Genomic DNA, 16,181 nt, shown 5'->3' on the forward strand with positions numbered 1-16,181 from the left:
GGTGCCCCTGGATGCTGGTGGTGGGGGTGCAGGGGGACATGAGTTGGACATGAGTGGGGGCCTGGTGGTGCTGCCCCTGCACTGCTGGGGGGTGGGGGTGATAGGGGCCATGAGTGGGGGCCTGGTGGAGGGTGCCCCTGGATGCTGGGGGGTGGAGGTGCAGGGGGACATGAGTGCGGGCCTGGTGGAGGGTGCCCCTGGATGCTGGGGGGTGGGGGTGCAGGGGGACATGAGTGGGGGCCTGGTGGAGGGTGCCCATGGTGGCTGGGGGGTGGGGGTGCAGGGGGACATGAGTGGGGGCCTGGTGGAGGGTGCCCCTGGATGCTGGGGGGTGGGGGTGCAGGGGGACATGAGTGGGGGCCTGGTGGAGGGTGCCCCTGGATGCTGGGGGGTGGGGGTGGTGGGAGACATGAGTTGGACATGAGTGGGGGCCTGGTGGTGCTGCCCCTGCACTGCTGGGGGGTGGGGGTGATAGGGGCCATGAGTGGGGGCCTGATGAAGGGTGCCCCTGGATGCTGGGGGGTGGGGGTGCAGGGGGACATGAGTGGGGGCCTGGTGGAGGGTGCCCCTGGATGCTGGGGGGTGGGGGTGCAGGGGGACATGAGTGGGGGCCTGGTGGAGGGTGCCCATGGTGGCTGGGGGGTGGGGGTGGGTGGGAGACATGAGTGGGGGCCTGGTGGGGGCTGCCCATGGTGGCTGGGGGGTGGGGGTGGGTGGGAGACATGAGTGGGGGCCTGGTGGGGGCTGCCCATGGTGGCTGGGGTAGGTGGGAGATATGAGTGGGGGCCTGGTGGGGGCTGCCCATGGTGGCTGGGGGGTGGGGGTGGTGGGAGACATGGGTGGGGGCCTGGTGGAGGGTGCCCCACACTGCTGGGGGGGTGGGGGTGGTGGGAGACATGAGTGGGGGCCTGGTGGGGGATGCCCCTGTATGCTGGCGGGTGAGGGTGCAGGGGGACATGAGTGGGGGCCTGGTGGAGCGTGCCCATGGTGGCTGAGGGGTGGGGGTGGGTGGGAGACATGAGTGGGGGCCTGGTGGGGGCTGCCCATGGTGGCTGGGGGGTGGGGGTGGGTGGGAGACATGAGTGGGGGCCTGGTGGGGGCTGCCCATGGTGGCTGGGGGGCGGGGGTAGGTGGGAGATATGAGTGGGGGCCTGGTGGGGGCTGCCCATGGTGGCTGGGGGGTGGGGGTGGTGGGAGACATGGGTGGGGGCCTGGTGGAGGGTGCCCCACACTGCTGGGGGGGTGGGGGTGGTGGGAGACATGAGTGGGGGCCTGGTGGGGGATGCCCATGGTGGCTGGGGGGTGGGGGTGGTGGGAGACATGGGTGGGGGCCTGGTGGAGGGTGCCCCACACTGCTGGGGGGTGGGGGTGGTGGGAGACATGAGTGGGGGCCTGGTGGAGGCTGCCCCTGCACTGCTGGGGGTGGGGGTGGTGGGAGACATGAGTGGGGGCCTGGTGGAGGCTGCCCCTGCACTGCTGGGGGGTGGGGGTGGTGGGAGACATGAGTGGGGGCCTGGTGGAGGGTGCCCATGGTGGCTGGGGGGTGGGGGTGGTGGGAGACATGAGTGGGGGCCTGGTGGAGGCTGCCCCTGCACTGCTGGGGGGTGGGAGTGGTGGGAGACATGAGCAGGGGCCTGGTGGTGCTGCCCCTGCACTGCTGGGGAGTGGGGGTGATAGGGGCCATAAGTGGGGGCCTGGTGGAGGGTGGCCCTGGATGCTGGGGGGTGGTGGTGCAGGGGGACATGAGTGGGGGCCTGGTGGAGGGTGCCCCTGGATGCTGGGGGCTGGGGGTGCTGGGGGACATGAGTGGGGGCCTGGTGGTGCTGCCCCTGCACTGCTGGGGGGTGAGGGTGATAGGGGCCATAAGTGGGGGCCTGGTGGAGGGTGCCCCTGGATGCTGGAGAGTGGGGGTGCAGGGGGCCATGAGTGGGGGCCTGGTGGAGGGTGCCCCTGGATGCTGGGGGGTGGGGGTGCAGGGGGACATGAGTGGGGGCCTGGTGGCTGGTGCCCCTGGATGCTGGGGGGTGGGGGTGGTGGGATACATGAGTTGGACATGAGTGGGGGCCTGGTGGTGCTGCCCCTGCACTGCTGGGGGGTGGGGGTGGGTGGGAGACATGAGTGGGGGCATGGTGGGGGCTGCCCATGGTGGCTGGGGGGTGGGGGTGGTGGGAGACATGGGTGGGGGCCTGGTGGAGGCTTCCCCTGCACTGCTGGGGGGTGGGGGTGGTGGGAGACATGAGTGGGGGCCTGGTGATGCTGCCCCTGCACTGCTGGGGGGTGGGGGTGATAGGGGCCATAAGTGGGGGCCTGGTGGAGGGTGCCCCTGGATGCTGGGGGGTGGGGGTGCAGGGGGACATGAGTGGGGGCCTGGTGGAGGGTGCCCCTGGATGCTGGGGGGTGGGGGTGCAGGGGGACATGAGTGGGGGCCTGGTGGTGCTGCCCCTGCACTACTGGGGGTGGGGGTGATAGGGGCCATGAGTGGGGGCCTGGTGGAGGGTGCCCCTGGATGCTGGGGAGTGCGGGTGCTGGGTGACATGAGCAGGTGTGCAGGGTAGTCCCCTGTGGTGTCGGCTGCCTGCAGGGGCCGTGGAGGGTGTACAGGGAATACCTGGGAGCACACAGCCAAATCGCGTGTAGAATTTCCCGCGTACCCCTGAAATACACGTACCCAGCCAAATCGCGTGTGGAAATTCCCACGCACGTATCCGGCCAAATCGCGTGTGGAACTTCCCGCGCACCCCTGAAGTCCACGTACCCTGCCAAATCGCGTGTGGGACTTCCCGTGCACCCCTGAGATCCACATACCCAGCCAAGTCGCGTGTGGAAATTCCCACGCACGTACCCAGCCAAATCGCGTGTGGAACTTCCCGCGCACCCCTGAAATCCAAGTACCCTGCCAAATCGCGTGTGGGACTTCCCGCGCACCCCTGAGATCCACGTACCCAGCCATGTCACGTGTGGAAATTCCCGCGCACGTACCCGGCCAGATCGCGTGTGGAACTTCCCGCGCACCCCTGAAATCCACGTACCCTGCCAAATCGCGTGTGAGACTTCCCGCGCACCCCTGAGATCCACGTACCCAGCCAAATCGCGTGTGTAAATTCCCGCGCACGTACCCGGCCAAATCGCGTGTGGAACTTCCCGCGCACCCCTTAAATCCACGTACCCTGCCAAATCGCGTGTGAGACTTCCCGCGCACCCCTGAGATCCACGTACCCAGCCAAGTCACGTGTGGAAATTCCCGCACACGTACCCGGCCAAATCGCATGTGGAACTTCCCGCGCACCCCTGAAATCCACGTACCCTGCCAAATCGCGTGTGAGACTTCCCGCGCACCCCTGAGATCCACGTACCCAGCCAAATCGCGTGTGAAAGTTCCCGCGCACCCCGGAATACATGCACACGTTATTTTTCAGTCAGCGGGTGTCCGTGTTTGTGGGTACCCCTTTGCATGTCATTTGTCCTGGAGGGCCACAGTATAGGACATTCATCATGGCTGTATATAGGTGCTATTTGTTGGCGCACCTTTTGGCGCACATTTATTACAGGCGCAGAGACGCTACTGCCTGCTTTCTTGTGGCGGTCGTGTTTGTGCCTGTGCGCTGGTTTGACCGTGCGCTTTTTTGCCCTATTCGATTCCATGAATACGTGTTGTAGGCGAGCGTGTGGGCGTTCCGCGCACTTGCACCCTGTACTTCCCCCGTGACGCCCACATTTTGGCAAGTTGTTCCCCATTCCGAGTGTTACGCCTCGTATTACGCCTACTTTTGTTGTGTGCGCCGCGCTATGTGCGATTTTCGCTGTGGCCTGTGCGATTTTCGCTGTGGCCTGTGCGATTTTCGCTGTGACCTGGCGCACGCCGTTAGATGGCCTGTGCGCCAACGTGCGCCGCGCACTTTTTTAGCGCACATTCGATGGTTTTCTCACGCACGGCCTTCCATGAATCGATGTGCGCTGCTTTTCGTGCGATTTTCGCACTTGCACTGCGATTTTTGCTATTCCATTGCGAATCGCCCGTTTTTGGCCACTTGCGCCGCGCTAATTATTCCATGAATCAGCCTGTTAATGTTCTGCGTTTCTGTGCTGAGATCGAGATCTGTTTTATTTCATTTTTTTCTGTGAATATAAAGAGTGTTACTGAGAAGCGCTCAAGGCTGAGCCGCGGTTTGTTTTGATTGGATGAGGCTTTCACGCAATCTGAAGGAACGTTTCTCATTTCAGTGTTCCCTTCTAGGCAGTTCACGAAGTCAGGTATTGTACAGAAGTTTGAAAAGTTGATTGGTGTTAGGTTTGTTTAATGTTTGATTTGTTTGAAGGGAGAATGTGAGGGGTATAAAGGAGGTAGATTATTGCTGCCAGTTTTGGGAAAATTGGCTCAGAGACAAATCTGCACTATTTTGCATGATTTCCTGCTTCATAAAATGTGACTAACGAACAGTATACAATGAAGGTGAACTATGAAATGTAAAACATTTGACCAAGATCTGTTTTATTGAAGTTTATTTCCCAAAAATAAAAGATATATGAGTATTTGTTGGAGAACTGTGATTCGTGATTCAGATTTGATTACATAGCCACAGTAGTGGTTGTGTAGTTATGGTTAAGTTGCTGTTTCCATAGGAAGAGCAGCTTTTGGCCGGCTTATAGCTCTGCTCCCCCTGGACGAATCCACACCGAACTTTGCAAAAAAAGTATATGGCCCACTGTGAATTCTTTTGCAAAGTTTGGTGATGTTTGGTCCAGGGGGGGGGGGAAGTTATACGGAGGGTCCGAAAACGTCTTTTTTTCCCATAGACTGAATGGGGGAATAACTTTGCGCACAGCTACAGGCCAAACCGCTGGGTGGATTTTCACCAAATTTGCGGCAGGGGAAGGAGCTTGGTCCCGAAAGCGTGCTTTTGTAAATTTGGTGACAATCCGTCCAGTTATTTATTTTATAACGACCAAAAAGTATGTCTGAAAAAATTAGTGATATCTATGTCCGCTCTGCGGTCACACTTCCCTGTTTGCTCCGCGGACAAAAAATGGATTGGCTAATCTGTAGCGTCATGTCCGCGGACATGTGACGCATTCACTGATTGGTTGTGGAACAGCGTGAAGTGCGTCAGATTCTTTCACTGCGTCCGCCATTTTTTGTTCGTGTTTTGTTGTACGCCGACATCGACGGTAACATTTATAAAACAAGACACTATTGCACTTCTCTCCCTTATAAAATACTGTTTCGGAAGGTGAGCGTTAATGAGGGTGGGATGGGATGCGGAAGAAGGAAGTCAAACAGTGGTGTTTTAGTGTCACCAAAGGCATACAGTAAATTGGAAGTTCATGCTCAATATATGGCCAAGAATTACTGCGTCTATGTTAAAATGTATTTCGAATACCAGGGTAAATTGGAGGTTCATGCTCAATATATGGCCAAGAATTACTGCGTCTGTGTTAAAATGTATTTAGAATACTATTGCAGTCATACTGGCATCCTACAGTTTGATAAGGTTACGTATTGAAAACGTTTGTAAGACTCATGTAATATCAGTTCGAAAAAGATTCTTTGGTGCACCTAAATTGCTGTCTGGGTTTTACGAAGACAATGGAGATGATGAATATAGTGTACGTTTATTTTTGACGACTCTACACCGGAGCAAGTTTACATTTTTAATTTCCACAACAATAATTTGGCATTCTAACAGAGGTATTATCTTTCTGTGTAGTTGGCATTTTTTTTTGTTACAGTGCAGATTCTTGCCCTTTGTAGACTATCACTATGTTAACCCATGTTCACTGCTATTACTTCTTTAAAATGTCATATATGACCACATCGATTTGTGTAGCAGTTTCCACGTTACTTTTGTCTTTTTTGCAATTGTATGATGAAGGTTGGGTATTGATACGCATTTTCTGTTACATTTTCCGACCAACTACATTCTGCCGTACTGTGATTGCCAAGGATTCCAAATGCCAAGTGATGGTTTCTTTCCACGCCAGATGCATGTACTAGTGACCGGCTGTCTAACCGTTATGGTTTTGTGGGACGACAGGCCCAGACCCATTTGTCCAAACGCTGGAGTGGCCATTAGGAGTAACATAACATGTTTTATAGTGGTGTAGGCTGAAGTGCATGCCGACGTCTTGGAAATCACTGTGCGACCGAAGCGGTTGGTTTATGGTAAGCAAAAACTTTGCGTATGCGAAAAGAACAACGTGTGCATCACGATTAACATTTTCGAAGAAGACCCAAGAAACAAAGTTAATTGATTTAAAATGGGAATAGTCAGATGGTGTCGAACAGTTTATTGTGAAATAAAAGTACTTTACAAAATCTAAAATGTTAATGTTTTCTTTTACAAAGCAATTTATTATTTCAAAATGTAACATGCTACGTTGTACGTTGCTGTCTGTTCATTTTCAGGTTCTGCGTCACAGTACGTAGTTTTGCTTTTTGCAGGCTGCCATGGAAATCTAAGTGGGGCCATGTATGGAACAGCAGCCTTCCCTTTCTATGGTGGCCATCTTGGAAAAGGATTTTGTTTTGTAATACGAGACACCACAGGCTTCCCGAATTATAACACAAAATCCTATTTTTTAGTAGCACACGTTACTGCTTTGCAAATCTAGATTGTGAATTACAAATCTTATTTCGTCTATGTCATTTACTGAGAAATATAAAGTAGATGGAGTGTATACTAGTGACCGGCTGCCTAACCGTTATGGTTTTGTGGGATGACAGGCCCAGACCCATTTGTCCATACGCTGGAGTGGCCATTAGGAGTAACATAACATGTTTTATGGTGGTGTAGGCTGAAGTGCATGCCGACGTCTTGGAAATCACCTTGCGACCGAAGCGGTTGGTTTATGGAAAGCATAAACTTTGCGTATGCGAAAAGAACAACGTGTGCATCACGATTAACATTTTCGAAGACGACCCAAGAAACAAAGTTGATTGATTGAAAATGGGAATAGTCAGATGGTGTCGAACAGTTTATTGTGAAATAAAAGTACTTTACAAAACCTAAAATGTTTATGTTTTCTTTTACAAAGCAATTTATTATTTCAAAATATAACATGCTACGTTGTACGTCGCTGTGTGTTCATTTTCAGGTTCTGCGTCACAGCACGTAGTTTTGCTTTTTGCAGGCTGCCATGGAAATCGAAGAGTGGCCATGTATGGAACAGCCGCCTTCCCTTTCTACAGTGGCCATCTTGGAAAAGGATTTTGTTTTGTAATACGGGACACCACAGGCTTCCCGAATTATAACGCAAAATCCTATTTTTTAGTAGCACACGTTACTGCTTTTCAAATCTAGATTGTGAATTACAAATCTTATTGTGTCTATGTCCTTTACTGAGAAATATAAAGTAGATGGAGTGTATGGGACTTTTTTTTTTTTTAAATATGTTTACACTGTGAAAGGTGGTTCTTACAGGAAAATTGAGTTTGTTTACGGATGTTTAAAAAAAAAAAACAGCTAATAAGGAAATTTGCCAACGGAAATGAAGAGACACCAAACAGTAATATGGGGGGGTAGGTGGAGGAGGGAAAATGTAGTGTGCATGTTATTTGTAAGGTAGGGGCAGTGTTTCTCATGCTCCTTCATTACAGCAGTGGTGCTGTTTTTGGGGAGTAGGGATGGGTTTAGCTCATGTCATTTTCAGATAACTAGAACTTTTGCTAAAAGTATATAATGTGTACTACATTGCTAAAGGCTGACTACGAATAAGTGTTGGAGCTGTGCAATGGAAATGTTGAAGGTGGACGTTCCTACATCAATATAAAATGTATTTCCACACTGTCCATGAGGCATACATCTTATTGTTAAGTGTGTACGGATTCTTGGACAGGTCACCGTCCTGTACGCAAACATATGGTGATGTGGCATTCTCCGCAAGGTGTGTAATTAAGTCAGAAGTTACTTTACATTATGGTTACATGCCACTCCTACAAAACGATGACCTTTAGCAAAAATACTTTGTTAAAGGGATGGTATGGTTAAGTTGCCCTACTAAAAGCCTGTGAAATTCAGTAAAAAAAACTTTGTTAAAGGGACGTTATGGTTAAGTTGCACTACTAAAAACTTGTGAAATTCAGTAAAAAAAAACATTAAATGGACGTTATGGTTCCAAGTAAAACCGAAAAATCCCTGAAATTCACCAGTTATGGTAAGCTAAGCAACCACCACCGTGCACTGCTAAGACTAACACCCAGGACATCAAAGATAACATCACAAATGTCATTGATGACATCACTGATGACATCACATGTGCATTTAGTTTTCATGCACAGCCTCCACAAGGGATTGTCATTATAATATTGGCAGAAAAGTATATGCCAAATAGTTCATTAAGCAATGCATTGATATAAATTCCATTGCATTAATGAGTACTTTCAGTACATGAACGACCTCAAGAAGAATCGTAGGCATTGTCTGCAGCATGCGCCATAGAGGTGCAATATTCCTAATCTTGTCATGTTGAATAGTAAAATGATAAATGCTTCCATTACAGAATTTTGCATACTGTGAAACATAAGTACCCATGAATGCTTCCCTTACTGCATAGTTGTCCTATTACACACAAAACTTAAAGAGACTGCAATGCATACAAATAGAAGCATATACAGGGAACGTAAAGTAAGCAAAAAAAACTGCAGTATTACCAGAAAGTGTTCATAACCAAACTATTTAACTTCATGCACAAAAAAGATTCTTGTGTTTCAGGATTTCTTCTTCTCCTATGTATATGTATCATATATTGTAACTGTACCCTAAGGAAGTATTGCAAGAACATATGAGAAGGGTCGGGTCTACAAATCTAGTACTTTTTATTTTTTTAATTCCTGACTGACAGTGAAGAAAGCCACCTGGCTTAGATATGTCAGTGACCAAAAAAAGAGGGAGTTAGACATGTGATGTCATCAGTGATGTCATCAATGACATTTGTGATGTCATCTTTGATGTCCTAGGTGTTAGTCTTAGCAGTGCACGGTGGTGGCGCGAGTTATGGTTGCTTAGCTTACCATAACTGGCGGATTTCAGGGGTTTTTCGGTTTTACTTGGAACCATAACGTCCATTTAACAAAGTTTTTTAACTGAATATATATATATGCATATTAGAAGTCAATGGCATTGTCTAAACTTTTTTATATAGGAAAAAGAGTTCAAGAGGATTGGGCAGTGGTGCACCGTAAGCTAAAAGTACGTTTTTCTTTTATTTCATTAGCTCCCTGGAAGGGTGCACCAGTCAATCCGGATGCTCTGTACATGCGCTATACTCTCTGGGATAGCAGCGCCTTCCCTGCGCATCCTTGCCCTACCAGCTCCCCCCACCTCTTAGGACCTGCATAGTTTCCTAAGAGGGTGGTAACAGTGTTCAATTAAAAAGAAAAAAAGGACCTTGCAGTGTGGCACTCTGCTGTGCCGTACCTTCTGAAGTCCGCTTCCTGGTTGATGACACACGCTGAATCCACCCTTATATGCAGAACATGCTTTTCTTTCTTGCACACCCAATCTTCTGTAGCAGTGATGTCACTCATGATGCCATAAGTGATGTCATATGTGATATCATCAGTGATGTAATTTGTGATGTCATGACTGTGCTTAGGAGCTGCACCATAGCTAAGGTGGTGTGGTTCCAGCACCATAACATAATTTCAACTTAAGTTTTCACTAAATTTCAAGGGTTGTGTTGAAACAAACGTATTCACCTTAATTGTCCCTTAAGTGAAGTTTTTCTGTGAATATATATATATATATATATATATATATATATATATATATATATATATATATATATATATATATATATATATATTCAATTAAAAAAGTTGTTAAAGGGACGTTATGGTTTGGTTAAGGTGCACTACTAAAAACCTATCAAATTCAGTGAAAACACTATGTTAAAGGAACATTATGGTTCAGTTGTCCTAATGAAAAGCTATCACATTCAGTGCAAAAGCTTTTTAAATGAACATTATAGTTACTTTGCACTAATAACAACCTATCCATCATTTTGCTTACTAGTAAAACCAAAAAACCCCAGAAATTCACCAGTTATGGTAAGCTAAGCAACCATAACTCGCGCCACCACTGTGCACTGCAAGGACTACCACCCATGACATCAAAGATACACCACGAATGTCATTGATGCCATCACATGTCTGGCTCCCTCTTTTTGTTCACTGACATATCTAGGCCAGTTGGTTTTCTTCACTGACAGTCAGGAACTAAAATTGCAAAAGGTACTATATTTGTAGACCTTACCCTTCTCATGTGTTACTTTCCTTAGGGTTCAGTGACATCATATGATACATATACATAGAGGAAGATGCAAGCCTGAAACACAGCAATCATTTCTGGGCATGTAGTTAATTAGGTTCTGAACACTTTCTGGTAATACCAATGTTTTTTTGCTTACTTTACTTTCTCTGTATATGCTTGTATTTGTATGCGTTGTGGTCTCTTCGTATTTTGTGTGTAGTAGTACAAGTATGCAGTAAGTGAGGCATTGTTAGGTACTTATTACATGTTTCACAGTACGCAAAACTCTGAAACGAAAGCATTCATCATTTTACTATCCAACATGGGAAGATTTGGGAAATTGCACCTCTATGGCGCATGCTGCCGACAATGCCTACGTTTCTACATGAGTTCGTTCATGTACTGGAAAGAACTCAATAATGCAATTGTATTTATAGCAATGCTTCGCTTAATGAACTATTTGTCGGATGATAGTTCTTACAATGATCCCTGATTCTTTTCTGCCAACATTATAATGACAATCGCTTGTGGAGGCTGTGCATGAAAACTAAATGCACACGTGATATCATCAGTGATGTCATCAATGACATTTGTGATGTCATCTTTGATGTCATGGGTGGTAGTCCTTGCAGTGCACAGCGGTGGCGCGAGGTATGGTTGCTTAGCTTACCATAACTGACGAATTTCTGGGGGTTTTCGGTTTTACTAGTAAGCATAATGTGGATAGGTTGTTAGTGCAAAGTAACTATAATGTTCCTTTAAAAAAGTTTTGCACTGAATTTGATAGGTTTCTAGTAGCCCACCTTAACCATAACGTACCTTTAACAATGTTTTTTCACTGAATTTCATAGGTTCTTACCAGGATACCCTTAGTTTGTATAGATGTACCATACAACATACTGAACCCGCTGGCGCCATGTTAATGGGCACAGTGGTCGCGGAGTATGCATCTGTTTGCGTACATCGGGTGGCACCCAACCTAATGAGAAAGGCACGGGTTTATTTATTCATTTATTTATATTTAAATTTATATAGCGCACATCAGCACGGGGGCATTGTGGCACTGTTACAGAATGCTCACTTGATACAGGAATGCATAACAGCAGGTACGTTCATAGGCCCTCAGTACGACCCTGGCGGAAAGTGACTGACCTGACCGCCATAGCGTAAATAGCGTTTCCGCCATCGCACGACGGAGCAAAGTGCGGCCAATTCCGACCCATCGGGCACGAGCACTACGCCATGGCGGAAGTGCAAAGTCCGCGATGGCGGAAATGTCCCCAAAACGCGCCTCACCGCCGTCGTACGGCGCCCTAGGTGCAATTCCCCCACCCATCTTAGCGGTCACCGTAATGAGCGGCAATCGGAAAGTACGGTGACCGTAAACATACGGAAACGGAAGTAAAAACATGGGCCCGGAACGGGAAACAGCACGCCGTACACCAATAAAATCAGAATTCCCACACAACCATTAAAAATACTACCCTGAGACACATCCCAACCCGTCATCCACCCCAGTGAAAGCAATAGAAATGGGAAAAGTAGCGAAAAAAGCGTGCGACCGCAAGCGGCAGGTCCACTTCTCCCGTGAGGAACTCACCGTGCTTACAGAGACCCTCCAGGAGAATGCTGCCGTCGTCTTCTCCACGCAAATGACCAGGACGGCACTTGCGAACAAGAAGGCCATATGGGCCCTGGTGGCACAGCGGGTAAGTGCGGTGGGGACCGCACCCCGCAACCCACTGCAATGCAGAAAGCGATGGGACGACCTGCGGATACGCGTACGGAGCATACTATCCGCCAATCGCAACATTGCCACAGATACCGGGGGAGGATCGGAATCACCCATCAAGTTGACCCCCTGGGAAGAAATCTGTGCCTCCACCATTGGAATGGAGAGTATAGAGGGAGTCGGAGGGATGGAGAAAGGAGTGCAGACATCCGAAGAATCCGGTAGGTGGGCCAACTAATACTATGCCAAATCCACAATGTCCAATCATGTGAAGTACCATGTGTCCACATAGTGCAACAGTAACACATGTCCAGGAGAACGTCCACATACATTGGCCTGACAGCGCACTTTAAAACTCACATTAAATACATAAATATTTAAAAACCCTAAAAACACCCTCTACACGTGCAGCAGGCACACCCTAACTGCAGGCTGCAAAACAACTGCATCCTCAATCCACACAAAAATGAAACCACCTCCAAGGCCCGACCCAAATCACCCTCAGGTACCACCCCAATGCATGTGATACATTGCCATTCCAATTTCCACAGACCCATAAATAACGCTCGCCCTCCTTTACTCCACCACAGGGTCCGATTCAAACGACGAGCTTCAGGACACCCCTACCAGCACACCTGCAAAGAGGGCCAAGACCAACGGCCAAAGACCCTCCACCTCAGCTGCACGCATCAAGACACGGCAGCAGCACAAATCAAGTGGCAGCACACAGGAGGGAACATCAACAGGCACCCCAGCAGCCAGCATGCCCACAACAGCACCACCACAGGTCCCCCCAATGGATGCCACAGAAGGCACTGCCTCTGGTGGCAGCAGCACCATAGGTGACACCCCATTAATGGCAGCATGCTCCGACACAGAAGACGGGGATGTCGAAGTAAGATCCATCCATGACCTGTCTCAATCCCCCTGTTTGTTTCATCCCGTACACCATGAGGATACCACGCAGGGGCACCCACAAGACGACGACTGGCCATCCCCCACAAGCCCTGTGGCAAGGCAACATGAGGAGACCAGCCCCTCTGTGACACCACCGCAAATGGCCATGGCACAGCAGAGGCAACAGTCCCTCGACCAGGTGATCGTGCAACAGCAGCAACTGGCCACGCTCCTCAAGGACCATGCTGATGAATGTGGGGGTACTAAGGCAGCCATAGAAACATCAACGGAGACGCTTAGGGCAGAAATGGAGAGAAGCACCGAGAGCCTGAGAGTACAAATGGAGAGAAGCACCGAGAGCCTGAGGGGGGAACTGCATGCGACGTCCAAAGACGTATGTGCTGAACTTGCCGCTGTGCGCCGTGTGCTCACTGAGCTCTCACAAACCCTTAGGGACATGCATGGACGTGAGCAGGCAGAGACATCATCCGTTGCAAGTTCCGTCCAGGGCAGCCCCCAACGTAGATCTGGGAGGAACCTGCGCTCCACAGGCAGGGGTGCCCCTGATACCCGGAGAGGGGGCTTGCAATAGCGTCTGCCCACTGACAATGAGCATCTGCGGACACTGGTGTACGGGGGGGAGGTAGGAGGGTGGAGGGGGTGTGTTGGGCTTACTTGGGTGGCGGGTCGATGGGGTGTGTAACATAATTTCACATATGCTATAAACATTTCACATTCATCCAATGAGATGTGTGGACATTGATCTTTGTGTACGAGGCCTTTATAGGCGTACAGTCCATATTGTGCATGTTCCAGACACACACAGTGCCACAAGTCCCGTGTCCATGTATCAGCCACCAGGCGTGAGTGCTAGAAGCATGAATCTATGATACTCTGACGAATGTCACGGCCCTCCTGTGCCTCGCGGACTCCTTGAGGTGCTGCCACATCCCCACCCTCATCATGACCATCTTCAGGTGCTTGCAGTTCTGCGTCAGGGGGCATGGGCACATTTCTACGTACGCACATGTTGTGTAGCATGACACATGCCATGACCATCTTTGCAACCTTCTCATGGCGGTACAGGAGTGCCCCGCCAGACCTGCTGAGGCAGCGGAAACGAGTCTTCAGTAGGCCGAATGCCTGTTCTATGACTACACGGGTACGTGAGTGGGCATGGTTGTAGTCCTCCTCAGGCTGGTTCTGTGGGTTCCGGAGTGGTGTAAGGAGCCATCTCTTCAGTGGATACCCGGCATCACCTGTATGTGGACAATAAAGGACGTTTGTGGAATGACATTGCTACGTACGCAACCCCCCCCCTTCCTGCCAGGTCATTGCCGCATCACATACCCCACATTATCATGCATGAAATGAGACTCACCGAGTAGCCAGGATCTGTTCCCTGCGTGTCGCTCCATGTAGCGTGGTATTGTAGAGTTCCTCAAGACCATAGAATCATGGGTTGATCCAGGAAATCGGGCACAACAATGTGTAATGATCCTGTTGGAGTCAGACACCATTTGTACATTAAGAGAATGAAATTGTTTTCGGTTGCGGTACTGGGCCTCCATGGCATGTGGGATGACCAATTCCACATGGGTGCAGTCGATGGCACCAATGCAACCCGGTATGCCGCCAAGTGCATGGAATCCCACTTTTGTGTTTGTAATTTCCTGCTCCGAGCGTGGTAGAGAGATGTAGTCGTCTGCGTGCTTCAGGAGGGCATCGAGCGCTTGCAATAGTGTCCGTGAGAACAGTGGCTGTGAAATGCCATGCAACTGTCCGACTGTGTGCTGGTAGGTGCCTGTGGCCAGGAAGTGGAGTACAGACACCACCTTCAGTAGGGGTGGGATGGCGGTTGGGCTATCTATCATGCTGACAAGGTCAGCCTGTGTCATGTCCACAATGGCGGTTATGGTGTCCCGGTCCAAACGGTAGAGGGTGTGGATCTGCTCAGCAGTGAGGTTGAACGGATGAGCTTGGAGGCGTGGGATTCCGGGCTGCCTGCGTGGTGGTAGTGGCTGTGCTGGTGGGCCTTGCTGGCCCTGCCTTGCCCTCCTCCTCCTCCTGCGTCTCCTCTGTGCGGCCGGTTGTTGTAGTAGTTAGTGTTCGTCTTCTTCTTGAAGTTGGAGTACTTGCAGTGCTATCAGGTCCCCCAGGGCCAACATCGCTAGTCCTGCCGGTAGCATTTTGGAGCGGGTGTGGTTGTGGGAGGGGGTTGGGTGTGCAATTTATGTGTTTTCAGGCTGTATATCCTCCACCTGTGGTGATTCATTCCACCTGTGCCAGCTGCAATCCCCTTTGTGCGAGCACCGTACCGAGGTTCACCGACGGGCGGGGCGTCCCATTTGTGAGTGAAGCCAGTTGCCATTTACACACACTGCCGCACTACATGGATGGATTTGTGATTTCATGCGGTCACAGATGCCTTTTCGACGTGATGTTGCAAATGAGGAATTCGAAGGACAGCGCTTTCGGTTTTCAGCTAGCGGCGAGGAGACGCCCACAGGTCTGACTGCAAGTATAACGTTCTATTATTTAATGTCCTTGGGACAGGGGCCATGGCGAGTATGCTATGATTGATATGAATAGTATGGGATGCGCAATAGCGTAGTGGACAAAAAGGCAGGACGTTCCCAAATACATGTTACTTCACAACACTAGAATTCCGGGCTGGAGAACAGTGGATTTTGCAGACTGCATTACGCACAGACTCAATGGAAGTTTCAAATGTGATGTGAGTAAATAATCAGGCGTTTTCATACCGGGATGAGGGAATGATGTATGGATGCATGGACAGATGATTTGATGGAGAGTTTGCCATGTACAGGGCTTTTTGGAATCTATCCACCTCCCCTGCGCTATGTCATGCAGAGCTGCCATAGTGGGACCATCGTCTTTCTGCCCTTGTTGAACCCTCCCTGTCTCGACGCGCCTTCAGGCACTTGTGTCTATGCACGTTACTAATCCCATCTGATGGATTCTGTCTTCACAGACGCATGCACACAAACACTCGTTTGTAATGCTGTTTTCACCTCGATTTTTATGGTTGTGATTCGCAAGTGATTTTTGGGTGGGTATATTCCTTTTGAGTGGGCTAGCATGCATATGGCTGTAGATTTAGTGTGATCATTGAAGTGAGTTATACAATTGTAGTTCTGATGCCCATACTATTCTTTTTCATTTCATTTGGGTGACAGGTATCTCCTCCCCTTTTGCCGCTGCCATCTGTACGCCACTCCTGCAGATGGCTTTTACTCCCGACACCTGCTGCTTCGTGTCAATCAGTGGAGCACCATTACGAT

This window comes from Ambystoma mexicanum, chromosome 6p, assembly GCF_040938575.1.
Source record: "Ambystoma mexicanum isolate Mex_15411 chromosome 6p, UKY_AmexF1_1, whole genome shotgun sequence".
In the NCBI taxonomy this organism is placed as follows: domain Eukaryota; kingdom Metazoa; phylum Chordata; class Amphibia; order Caudata; family Ambystomatidae; genus Ambystoma; species Ambystoma mexicanum.